Genomic DNA, 13,302 nt, shown 5'->3' with positions numbered 1-13,302 from the left:
TGAGAGTCAAATAAACGTCCATCAACTGGTGAAAGGATACACAAACTGTGGACCATGCAAACAATGAAATACTACCTAGCATTAAAAGGATCAGAAGTTTTATCCTTTTTAATGCTGGGTAACACAGATGAATGCAATAACATGGATATATCTTTAAAGTATTACAATATTCCCCCTTTATCCATGATTTCACCCTCCACGGTTTGTTACCCACAATCCAAAAATATTATATACAATATTTTGATAGAAACCACATTCACATAACTTTCACTGCAATATTTGTTACTATAATTGTTCTATTTTATTAGTAGTTATTATTGTTAATCTCTTACTGTGCCTAATGTATAAATTATACTTTGTTACAGGTAAGTATGTATAGAAAAAACATAGTATACATAGGGTTCCCTACTATCTGTGGTTTCAGCCTTCCACTGGGAGTCTTGAAACATATCCCTCTCTGCTAAGGGGAGACTACCGTACATGTGGAAGAAGTACTACTAAACCTTATTATTAGTTATCCACATTTTAGTAGGAATAGTGGACCTTTTTCAGAGAACAGTCTTTAAAACAAAGAAAGCCAATGAAAAGCTTTTAAATTACCACGCCCTAAGCCACAATTTGCCTAAAGGTATCTGATTGAGCAATCGGAGTCTGTTCCGGCAAATCAGTACTGAGTGCTTAGTTAGCCTTTCTTTGGGATCTGGATTATAAGGTATTATGCTTGGGAGACAGTGGCAAGCAGGCTTCACCTCACAAAGAATAGAAATGTGATGGTAGCTAGTTCCCAAAGAGAGAGAGAAGAATGAGATGGACATGCAGAGAAGAGACACTCTGCTGAGAGCGTGCGGGAAATCTGATTGTCTTTAGTCCTGGGTTCTTATTTGCAGTTCAGCTGCATTTCTGTTCTTGGATCCTGTGGCATCTCCTGGGACAATCCCAGAAGTTTTCCCATTTTTGGTTAAAATAATTTGATTACTTGCAATCAACAGAGAACCAACATGATCAAAAAGGTACTCTCTCTAAAGCTGAAGAACATTATTAAAAAACTAATAACCTCAAGTAACAAATAAACTTTTTAATAACAACAAAGTAAAGTAAAACATTAAAACTAAGGGTAGCCACAGTACTCTCAAGGGCCTCACAAGACAGTTTATTCCTTAAACTAGTCACTCAAAGAAAGTACAATACAATGGATTAAAGAGTTTCAAAGCATGTGCTTTAAAAACAACTAGATTTTTCCAGGAAAAAACCAGAGGAAATGATGCTTTAAAAATATGACTTTTATCATCTGTAGGTACCAACAAGAAAAGTAATACTGATTTAAAGCCAAAATTGAAACTGAAGATAACTTATTCTAATGTAGCCCTATTTTGGTGCAGAAAACTAACAGCCAACAAGCAAAGAAGGCTTGCCCAAGCTTACCAGTCATCAGTGGTAAAGGACGGTTGAAACTCAACTCCTGAATCACAAGTCACTGGTCTTGCTGCTGCACAATAACGCAGCAAAGACAATCACAATTCTGTTCCTGGCTCCTTTTTCAACAAATAAAACAATCCTAAAACTGACCTGATTCTCTGTTCTGGGCTGGCATGAACCTGCTTAGAAATGATAAGAATGGCAGGCACTTTCTTCCTGAAGCAGATGTGGAGAAGTATTATACCTGATGAAGGAAAGGAAAAGAAAACTCAGTTTATGTTCAGAATATGCATCATGAGTCATTCATTTTCTACTGATTCTCTTTACCTCCTTACTTGTTGTCTTGCTTGTTTAATAATGGAACATATAGCACTTTATTTAAAATACATTAAATTTGCTATTAAAAATCCATGAAAAATATAAAGTTATTTAAAGCTGGTCTCTACAGACCATCTGATTCCACTTCTTCATTTTACTGATAAGGAAACTTTGACCTGGAGAAGTTATGCAAAGAATCAATGACAACACAGCTACTTAGTGTTAGAGCCAGATTCAGAACTCAACCCTTACCACTTACAGTCCAGTACTCATTTGTATATCACAGACCACACAGCCTCTTTTCTTGGAGAAAAAATTCATGCTATTTCTCTAGGTGTATTTGTCATGCATCTCAAGATAAATGCAGTATACAGCAGAATTGATTTGTTCTAAATTAAAATTTTAAAAATTGCTGCCTCATTCAAAGGTCATACTCTAGTCTCAAGTTATTTGGGTTGTCTTATACAGGATATATAAATGTTTCCTTTCATTTACCAGTCAATATTTCAATATGAAAACATTAGCATATGAATCATGAGATCTAGTTTCTAGGCCTCTAGTAACTCTGCTCTCAACAAGTTCTATAGTGTAGTCAAACACATTTTGGTCCTAAAGTTCTTTAATTCAAAAATGAGGAGCCTGGACTAATTCCTAGGGGCCTTCTAACTCTAAAATGTTATACTAAAGAATAGCATCATCTTTAATGACATTTGCCTTTTCAGATGAGCTATGTGTTTTTGTTATGTAACTTTATTTGTTAAACTCTTTAATCATATTATTATAGTTCAAACAAAATCATTCAGAATCATTGAAGGCAATATTGCCTTCAATAGACAGGTAATTATTCAAAAACCTAACCAATAATAACCTAGTTTTGCTGGTTTATCTCATTACCTGGCTGGTTCTATTACAGAAACCCAGCTAGAAGTAGGAGAAAAATCCTTCTTTTTAATTTTTATTTTTAATTTTTACCTGTACATAGTAAATATATAGATTTATAGGGTACATGAGATGTTTTAATACAGGCATACAATGTGTAATAATCATATCAGGGTAAATGGGGTGTCCCTCATCTCAAGCATTTATTTTTTTGTGTGTTATGAACATTCCAATTATACTTATTTTTTAATGTACAACAAATTATTAACTATAGTCACCCTGATGTGCTACCAAATACTAGATCTTATACATTCTTTCTAACTATGCTTTTGTACCCATTAACCATCCCCACTCCTGCCCCACCCACTACCCTGCCCAGCTTCTGGTAACCATTATTCTATTCTCTATTTATGAGTTCAATTGTTTTAATTTTTAGCTCCCAGAAATGAGTGAGGACATCCAGAGTTTGTCTTTCTGCCCCTGGCTTATTTTGCTTAACATAATGTCCTCCAGTTTCATCTATGTTGTTGCAAATGACAGGATCTCATTCTTTTTTATGGCTGAATAGTATTCCAATGTGTATATACCACAATTTCTTTATCCATTTGTCTGCTGATGGACACTCAGTTTGCATCCGAATCTTAGTTATTGGTAACAGTGCTCATAAATATGGGAGTGTAGATATCTCTTTGATATACTGATTTCCTTTCTTTTGGGTATAAACCTGGTAGTGGGATTGCTGGATCGCGTGGCAGTTCTATTTTCAGGTTTTTAGGAACCTCCATACTGTTCTCTATAATATCTGTACTGATCTGCATTCCTATCAACAGTGTACGAGGGTTCCCTTTTCTCCACATCCTTGTCAGCATTTATTATTGCCTGTCTTTTGCATAAAAGCCATTTTAACGGGATGAGTTGATAGCTCAGTGCGGTTTTGATTTGAATTTCTTTGATGATCAATGACACTGAGCACCTTTTAATGCATGTTTGTTTGCCATATGTATGTCTTCTTTTGAGAAATGTCTATTCTGATCTTTTGCCCATTTTTTAAATCAGATTAAGGAAAAGTACTCTTTAAAAGTCTACCTCTTGGGTAGTTTCTAAGAAATATCCTGAATTATTTCCTCAAATCATTGATCTAGTTATTCATCCAATAAGTTTTTACTGAGTCACTTGCCAGATGGCAGATACATACAGGCTTAATGAGACAGAAAGCTTTAAAACAAGATAATTCTAGTGAAATACTGAGTGCTGTTAGGAATTCAGGTGGTAGTAGAGAGTAGGCAGAATTAATGACATGTCTCCTAAATTATGACTTCAGATTATAGCTTATCTTTTAATATATTAATCATTACATACAACAATTATTTGGAACATTTTAAACTCAAAGCAAAATAATAGAATGAGCATCCAGATACCTGTTACCCAACTCAAGAACCTAAGGTTAAGTTATTCGTATTGTTCTACTAATTTGTTCCTCCTCCATTCCATACTCCACCTCTCTTATCCCTGCCACCCCCTGTAACCGCAATCCTGTATTTTGTGTTTATCATTACTTTGCTTTTTAAACAGTGTATCACATAGGTACATCTTCCTGAACAATATAGTGTTCCATTTTGCTTGGTTCTGAAATCTATCAAAATGGTATCAAAATCTATCCTCCTGTCTTGTAGGATTTGGTTTTTTAATTCAACATTACATTTCCAAAACTCACCCACGTTGTTGCATATAGTTGTAGTTCATTCATTTTCACTGCAGAATAATACTGCATTGTACAAACTACAATTTAATTATCCGTTCTCTTGTCAATAGCTTATTTTCCCCTCCAAGTTTTGTTTTGTTTTGCTATTATGAACATTTATGTTATGAAAGTTCTGACATGTGTCATGTTCCACATGTGTCCGAGTTTCTCTTAAGTACATGCCTAAGAGTTAGGGAGTAATCTTAAATTTAACTTTGCATGATAATGCCAATTTTTACTTTCCCTAAAGTGTGTTTGGCAATTTATAACTTCACTACCAAAAAGTAGTAGCAGAACTACCACATCTACAGCCTCTCCAACATGTAGTTAATGCCAACTTTTTAATGCTGGGTATAGAATGGCATCTAATTGTGGTCTTAGTTCGCACTTCCTTGTCAATTAATGATGCTGAGTATTTCTTCATGTTTCTTGGCTATCTCATATTTTCTCTTGTATGAAATGCCTATTCATATATTTTACCCATTTTCCTCCTGAGTTATTTGCCATTTTCATATTGTTTCATGTGTATTTTATATGTATTTGGATGCCCATTACTTGGTTTTACCAGTCTTGACCAAAAACAGGCAATTGTTGAGATAAGGGAGCAGAAGCAAAAATAACAGGCGGCCAGAAAACTGGCAACAGTAAGTTAGAGTACCAATGATTTCCTCAACGCATTTTTTTTTTTTTTTTTTTTTTTGAGACGGAGTCTCGCTCTGTCGCCCAGGCTGGAGTGCAGTGGCGCGATCTCGGCTCACTGCAAGCTCCGCCTCCTGGGTTCACGCCATTCTCCTGCCTCAGCCTCTCCGAGTAGCTGGGACTACAGACGCCCGCCACCACGCCCGGCTAATTTTTTGTATTTTTTAGTAGAGACGGGGTTTCACCGTGGTCTCGATCTCCTGACCTCGTGATCCGCCCGCCTCGGCCTCCCAAAGTGCTGGGATTACAAGCGTGAGCCACCGCACCCGGCCGCATTTTTTAATATAAATGTAATCTACAGACATCTTAAAGTATCAGAAACCTAAAATATTATAAAATCAATCTAGATTTACAATCTTTCATTTTAATATAAACTTAGCCAAGAACAAATGCTACAAAATGATTTCAGTACATTCTAACTACAATATGCAATATAATATAATTCTCAGGAATCAAGTTTTACACAGGTCACAATTTAGACCACAATTTAAAGTTCCCATTTTGACCCTGACATTTTACATATTTTTACTTCATGCTTTGCTTGCCTCCAATTTAGAATAAGTCAGTTACATTGTCAGAGGGTTAAGTTTAAATGTATATGCACATACGTATAAAAACTAAATTTCAAAATTAAACTGTGTAAATTGAAATGCCACAGAAACCTGAACTCCAGACTTAGCTAGATGATTAGCTATATCTCCCTGGCCTATCTATGTCTTCTGAGTTGGTTTTCTTATATTAATACTTAAAATGGAAATTGTGCTGGGTAAATTTCAAGACCCTTTGAATCAATCATACTCTTTGGGCTGGGAGCGGTGGCTCACGCCTGTAATCTCAGCTCTTTGGGAGGCTGAGGCAGGACTATCACTTGAGATCAGCAGTTTGATACCACCCTGGGCAACATAGTGAGACCCCCATCTCTATAAAAAATCAAAAAATTAGCTGGGCATGGTAGCAAACACCTGTAGTCCTAGGTACTTAGGAGTCTGAGGCAGGAGGATCACTTAAGTCCAGGAGATTGAGGCCACAGTGAGCTATGAACGTGCCACTGCCCTTCAGCCTGGGTGACATAGCGAGACCCTGTCTCTTTAAAAAAAAATTATTTGGCTTGAAGATCAATGAGAAAATTTTTTTCCAAATAGCCCAGAAAGATTTTGTGGAGTCTCTTTCCAAACTTTATACAAAGTAGCCTGTTAAACTAAATAATAACAAGAAATAAATTTTCAAAATTCTTAACAAGCAGTTCTAGAGTCCTCCTAAGGCCTCCCAGGACTCCTGCCAGGTAATCTGATGAAATGCATCATACAAGAAAAAAAAAATTCAAAAGCCACAGGCAATCAGAAGAGAACTTCCAGAATCTCTCATGACATTTACCTCTCCACCTCAATCTGTACCCTTTCACTGAATTTCAGGATTCACATCAAAATCTAACTCCTCTACTTTGCTACTAGATGTTACATGCCTAGAACACCAATGTCATTGCTCTAGGAAATCCCACTTCTCTCTCCTATGTCATCAATTCCTCCTTCCAATAAAGCAAAATAATTGGCAAATACATTTCCAATCATTAGAAAACAAACAACAAAACCTCTCGACTCCTTATATGCCTCTAGGTGATGGCCAATATCTTTTATTCCTTTTTTAGCAAAACATTACAAACATGTACTCCTTGTCTACAATTATACTTCCATTCAAATTTAACACACTCCAATTAGACTTTTACTACACAACATCACTGAAACTTAAGGTCATCAATTACCTGAATATTGTTAAATCCAAAGGCCTATTAGTTCTCATCTTTCTTATCTGCAGCATTTGGCATGACATATCACATGCTGATACACTTTCTTTTCTTGACTTCCAGAACCAACTCTATTGGTTTCATCCTATCTCATTAACCTCTCCTTGTCAGCCTTCTTTGCTAGTTCCTCCTCTTCTCCTTGACCTTTAAAGTTTAGGTTCTTAGCCTTCTTCTCTAACCCACTGGCAAGTACTATTGACTTTATCTACAAAAATACTGAGAATCTGACCACTTCTCACCACTTGCATAGTTACTATTTTGGTCAAAGTCTGTATTGTCCCTCACTTGGATTTTTGCCATAGGTTAGTAACTGGCCTCCCAACTTCTACCCTTGTCCTATTTTCAAGTCCTTTCTCATCGAAGTAGCCAGAGTGATCCAGACAACCTAACATAAATCATAAATCGCATAACATCTGCTCCCAAAATCTCCCAATGGCTCCCCATCTCACTCAGAGTAAGCCATTTTTTAAAAAAAATGACATAAAAGAACCTATAAAATTTGGCCCCCATTACCTCTAACTTCATTTTCTACTAACTTCCTTGCCATTCTTTTTACAGGCCAGGCACATCCTTGCCTTGGGGCCTTTATACTTGCTATTCTCTCCTTATATGCTTTTCCAAGAGATGATTACAGTAGACCCTTCCTTATCTGTGTGGGTTGGGGGTTGGATATGTTCCAAGACCCCCAGTACATTATTTTCCATACATATATACCTGTGATAAAATTTAATTTATAAATTAGGCATAGTACTCTTATGCTTTGGGGCCATTATTAAGTAAAATAAAGGTTATTTGGATATAAGCACTGAGATACTCTGACAGGTGTATTTCCCTTCTATTCCTATTTGTCTATGTCCTTCCCTGAAAATGTAAAATCAATGAGGGCAATGGTTTTGTTTAGTTTAATGCTACAGCTCCAATGCCTAGAAAAGAATCTGGCACATAGCAGGCATCCAATTAACATTTTTTAAAATAAATAAACAGTTACTCTCTTAGGGCTAAAAATGGGAATCTTTCCTAGTTTATAAAACAAGATAATCTAAATAATCGGGGGACAACAAGTAGATTTTTGATGTAAAAGAATCATTCTAAAATTTCTTCAAAAGATAATTGGCAATGATGATAACCTCGAAATACTTTATTAGACATTGTAACTGATACTTCCACAAATTTGATAAATTAACAAATAGTTCCCCGTATAATTAGGTTTTAGACTCTGGCTATCCACAGAATGACTCATTTCTTTCCCACTAACTGCTGTCATATTTAACAATGGTTGGCATGCAGGGCCATAACACCAGCACACAGGAAAATATTACAAAAATGTTCATTCCAAACTGGTTCCAGAGAAAGAACCAAGCTCTTTATAAATGAGGAATGTCTAAAAATAAAGGGCAGATATTTTTAAATGTTTTCAATATTTTGTTTGAAATAATTTCAAACTTACAGAAAAGTTAGTAAGAATACAAAAATCACTCATACTCAGATTCAGCCATTACTAATGTCACCTCTTTACTTTTTCATTTGTGCTCCGGAGCTCTTACACTTTCTTGCATTCACACACACACACACACGCACACATACACTTTCTTTCCTGGAGCAAATGAGAATAAACTATATACATCAAGCCTTTTGCTCCTCTGCTTCCAATGTGCATTTCTTTAGCAATACCTTCTCTTATAAGGAAAGCACAGTGATCAACTTCAGTAATTATAACATTGTTACAATATTTTTATCTATTCTATGGTCTATATTCCAATATTCTAATTTTTCAATTGATCCAATAACATCCTGCACGGTATATTTTCCCCCATTCAGTATAAGATCCAGTCTAGGGTCACGTACTGTAGTTAGTGGTTCTCTCTTCTAAGCCTCCTTTAATTTGGAACACTTCCATAGCCTTTCTTTCTCTTTTATGACACTGACTTTTTTAAGGACCACAGTTCCCTCCCCGCTTTTTAAAGTAGAACATTCCTTATTTCGCACTTGTCGAATGTTTCCTCATGATTAAATTCAGGTTATGCAGTCTTGGCCAGAATACTACAGAGGAGATGATGTGTACCCTCAGGGTGTCCTATCTGGAGTCACATGGTGACCATCTGCCCCATATTGTTGTTGGATCGCACCAATGCATAATCACTATATTATCCCTTGCAATTAGTACACAGTCTGTGGGGTGATGCTTTAAGACATTGAAAATATCCTACTTCTCATCAAAATTTCTCCCTCATTTAGTTATGACTCTTGCCCTACCTAATATCTACTATGCTGGCTACAAAATAATGATTTTTCCAACTCTAAAGCTCAGAGTCCTACTGGAAGAAAGAGCCTTCCTTTCTCCTCTATTCATTCACTTATTTTTATTATCATTATGGATTTATTGCTATTTCTAATGGTTCATAATTTATTATTATACTTACTTGATTATTAAATTATCTCAAATTTGGCTAGTAGGAATGCCAATAGGCTTCTTGTGACATGTTCTTATTTAAAGAAAAAAAGTTTCTATTTTATCGCATTAAAAAATAACCCAGGCTCACATGGTATGTGCCCTACCCTGTCCTAGAATCATCTATTTCTGTGAGGAGCTCTGGTTCCTTTGACTTGAGAATGGTATTACAGAATTCTAATTCCAAGAATTTGGAGTTAGGTATGCTCTTTGCCTCTTAGCCTTTTTGCTGGACAGAGCTAGAAAATGTATGAATGCATATACACATACAAATTTATGTATATATGTCTGTACATGCAATTACATGTACACATATATTGGCTTAAAACATAATGAACTCACACTGATACCTTCAATTCCAACCCACCTGTGCAGAATTCATTTTGCCTTTTCCCATCCCATATTTGTGTGTCCCTCCTTCTTCAGGGAGAACCCTCACTCCAACAACCTCAAAACATTTACTCAATCCCCAATATATCTAAAAAGTCCCAAAAGTGCTATGTCCATATCACTATGAAAAGTAAACCTAATAGAATGAGTTCAAGAGTTGCCTGCAAACTGTCTCTTTCAACTCTACCCAAGCTGAGGGTATACAGTTATAGTTATAGTACCATGTTATTAGTAATAAATTACTTAGATTTACTCTTTGTTCCCTCAGTGGGGGTACAATACTAATTTAAAATACATTCAGGTTCATTTGTTTCAGTGGATTAGGATTCTCCCCATTTACATCCTTATTTTGAATACTGAAAAAAACACACTATGAAAAGGCAAAACTATATTTAAAAAAAAAAAAAGGTTTACTTTGAAGTGTCACTGCCTCCCATAAACCTCTGGCCACATTACCTCTCACTACCCCTTCTTTTTGTAAAGTCAAGCATATATATATGTATGTGTTATTTTCTCTTTTTCCTTACACAAAAGATAGTACACTATATATTCTTGTTTATACTAACCAGCTCAATCCAGATTGAAGGAAGCTCTTCCCAAAGCCTTTTGTAAGATACAATATCCTGATATCAAAACCAGACAAAGAGATTAAGAGAAAAGAAGACTAGAAATTTCATATTTTTTATGAACATAAATGCAAAAACTTTTAAGAAGATATAAGGAAACCAAATCTGGCAGCATATAAAAGGGGTATTACATCATGATCAAGTGCATTTATCCTGGAAATGCCAGGCTAATTCAATATTCAAAAAATTAATATAATTTACCATTATCAATAAAATAAAGATTAAAAACCATATAATCTCAATAGATATTTTAAAAAATCACTTGCAAAATTCAACATCTATTAATGATAAAAGCTCTACTAAACCAGGAATAGAATGAAACTTACTCAACCTGATAAACAGCCTCTTTAAAACAGATATAGCTAATATCATATTTAATGAAGAAAGACTGAATGCTTTACCTTTTTAACATATACTGGAAGTCCTAGCCAGTGCGATAAGGCATGAAAAATAAATAAAAGGCAAAAATGGAATGGAAGAAGTAAAACTGTCTTTATTCCAGGCAGCATGATTATCTATACAGAAAACCCCAAAGAGTCTACCAAAGAAACCTCCCTAAGTTAATAAGGGAACTTAGCAAGACTGCAGTATACAAAATTCAATATACAAAAATCAATTGTGTTTCTACATATTAACAATGAAAACATTGAAAGTTTTATATAGATAGATAGACAGACAGACAGACAGACAGATAGATAGATAGTACCATTTATAATAGCACCCAAAACACATGAAATGCTGAGGGGTAATTCCAACAAACTATGTGCAAGATTTGTATACTGAAAACTATAAAATAATGATGAAATAATCACTAATGAGATAATCATTGATAACCATGATGAGATAAACCAAAGATGACTTAAGTAAATAGAGAGATATTCTATGTTCATGGATTTGGAGGCAATATATTCAAGGAATCAGTGCTTCCCGTATTTACCTATAGATTTAATGCAATCCCAATCAAAATTAGAGTAGACTTTCGTTTTTGGAAATCAACAAGATGACTCTAAAATTTATACGAAAAAGAAATCAAGAATAGTCAAAACAATTTGCAAACAAAACAAAATTGGAGGACTCATATTATCTGATTTCGAGACTTACTATAAAGCTACGGTAATCAAGATAGTGTGGCAGTGGTAAAAGCACCTAGATCAATGGAAAAGGACAGAAATTCCAGAAACAGATACACACAAACGTGGTCAACTGATTTTTGACAAAGATGTCAAGCAATTTCATAGGAAAGGAAAAACTTTTCACTAGCCAGTGCTAGAGTAATCGGATATCCACAAGCCAAAAATAAATAAATAAAACTCACAAAAACTTAAATCAACCCACACATCACACTATATACAAAATTTAACTCAAACCAAATCACAGACATAAATGTACAATCTAAAACTATAAATAAAACTTCCAGAGGAAAACTTTGGAGAAAATCATTGTTACTTTGAGTTAGGCAAAAAATTCTCTAACAGGATATAAAAAGTAAAAACCATAAAAGAAAAAAATGGGCAAAGTGGACATCACCAAAATTAATTTCTGCTTATCAAAACACAGTGTTATAAAAATGAAATTAAGCCAAAAACTGGGAGAAAGTATTTGTAAAACACATACCAGACTGGAACCCAAAATATATAATAAATTCTTTAAACAATAAAAAAAAAGCAAACTAATTTTAAAAAGAATAAAAGATGTTGACACTTACTTTTAAAAAAAGGACACATACAGCAAACAAGCAATGAAAGCTCACTACCATTATTTATGAAAAGCAAATTAAAACATTTTGAATGCTGCTATGAACATTAGCCTTTTTGTGGACAAGTGTTTTCATTTCTTTTATACCTATACCTAGGAATGGAATTTATAGATCCTAATGAATATGTTTGAATTTATGAGACACTAGTTGACTGTTTGCTAAAATGGCTATACCATTTCACCAGGAATGAATGAGAGGAAACTTCCAGTTGCTGCATATCCTTACCAAACTTAACATCATCAGATTTTACATGTATTCGTCATTCACATATCCTCGGTAAAGTATCTGTTCAAATTATTTGTTCATTTTTCAACAGGGTTGTCTTCTTATTATTGAATTGTGAGAGTTCTTTATATATTCTGGTTCATATCCTTTGCCAGGTATGTATATGTTTTGCAAGTATATTTACCAGTCTGTGGCTAACCTTTTTATTTTTTTTTTAAATGGTGAAGCATGTTCATTTTGAGAAATTTCATTAAGCTTCAACTTACAATTTGTTTACTTTTACTTACGTATATACAGTAAATTTGAACAACACGGGTTTGAACTGTGTTGTCCACTTATATGTGGATTTTCTTCTGCCTCTGCCACATGAGACAAGATCAACTACTCCTCTCTTCCTCCTCCTCTTCGGCCAACTCAGTGCGAAGACAATGAGGATGAAGACCTTTATGATGACTCACTTCCACTTAATGAACAGTAAATATATTTTCTCTTCCTTATGATTTTCTTAATGTCATTTTCTTTTAACTAACTTTCCTGTAAGAATACAGTATATGGCCAGGTGTGGTGGCTCACACCTGTAATCCAAGCACTTTGGGAGGCTGAGGCGGGCGGATCACGAGGTCAGGAGATAGAGATCATCCTGGCTAACACCCAGTGAAACCCTGCCTCTACTAAGAATACAAAAAAATTAGCCAGGCATGGTGGTGGGCACCTGTAGTCCCAGCTACTCGGGAGGCTGAGGCAGGAGAATGGTGTGAACCAGGGAGGCGGAGCTTGCAGTGAGCCGAGATCACACCACTGCACTCCAGCCTGGGTGACAGAGCAAGACTCCGTCTCAAAAAAAAAAAAAAAAAAGAATATGGTATATAATACATATAACCCACAAGAAGTGCATAAATCGACTGTTTATGTTATCAGTAACACTATCAGTAATTAAGTTTTGTGGAAACCAAAAAAGTTATATGCAGATCAACTACACAGGGGGTTACTTCCCCTAGCCCC

The 13,302-nt window shown here is 35.2% G+C and overlaps 1 protein-coding gene across 10 annotated transcripts in view; it reads right to left on the bottom strand.

Annotated features, from left to right (window-relative positions):
* The window catches only part of WDFY3 (WD repeat and FYVE domain containing 3), a 303,634-nt gene that overhangs the window by 267,760 nt on the left and 22,572 nt on the right, over positions 1-13,302 (bottom strand). For 9 of the 10 annotated variants that reach the window (XM_055297102.2, XM_055297104.2, XM_063611168.1 and 6 more), the window contains one exon: positions 1,567-1,660. The exons of the other annotated variant lie outside the window; for it this stretch is intronic. The gene's annotated coding sequence lies outside the window, so the exon portion shown is untranslated. Of the gene's footprint in view, positions 1-1,566; positions 1,661-13,302 lie in introns of those variants that run through there. 10 annotated transcript variants of the gene reach the window in all.

Source organism: Symphalangus syndactylus, chromosome 10 (genome assembly GCF_028878055.3).
Source record: "Symphalangus syndactylus isolate Jambi chromosome 10, NHGRI_mSymSyn1-v2.1_pri, whole genome shotgun sequence".
NCBI lineage: Eukaryota > Metazoa > Chordata > Mammalia > Primates > Hylobatidae > Symphalangus > Symphalangus syndactylus.
The sequence above is the reverse complement of the archived record's forward strand: the minus strand, read 5'-3'. Positions and strand labels throughout refer to the sequence as shown.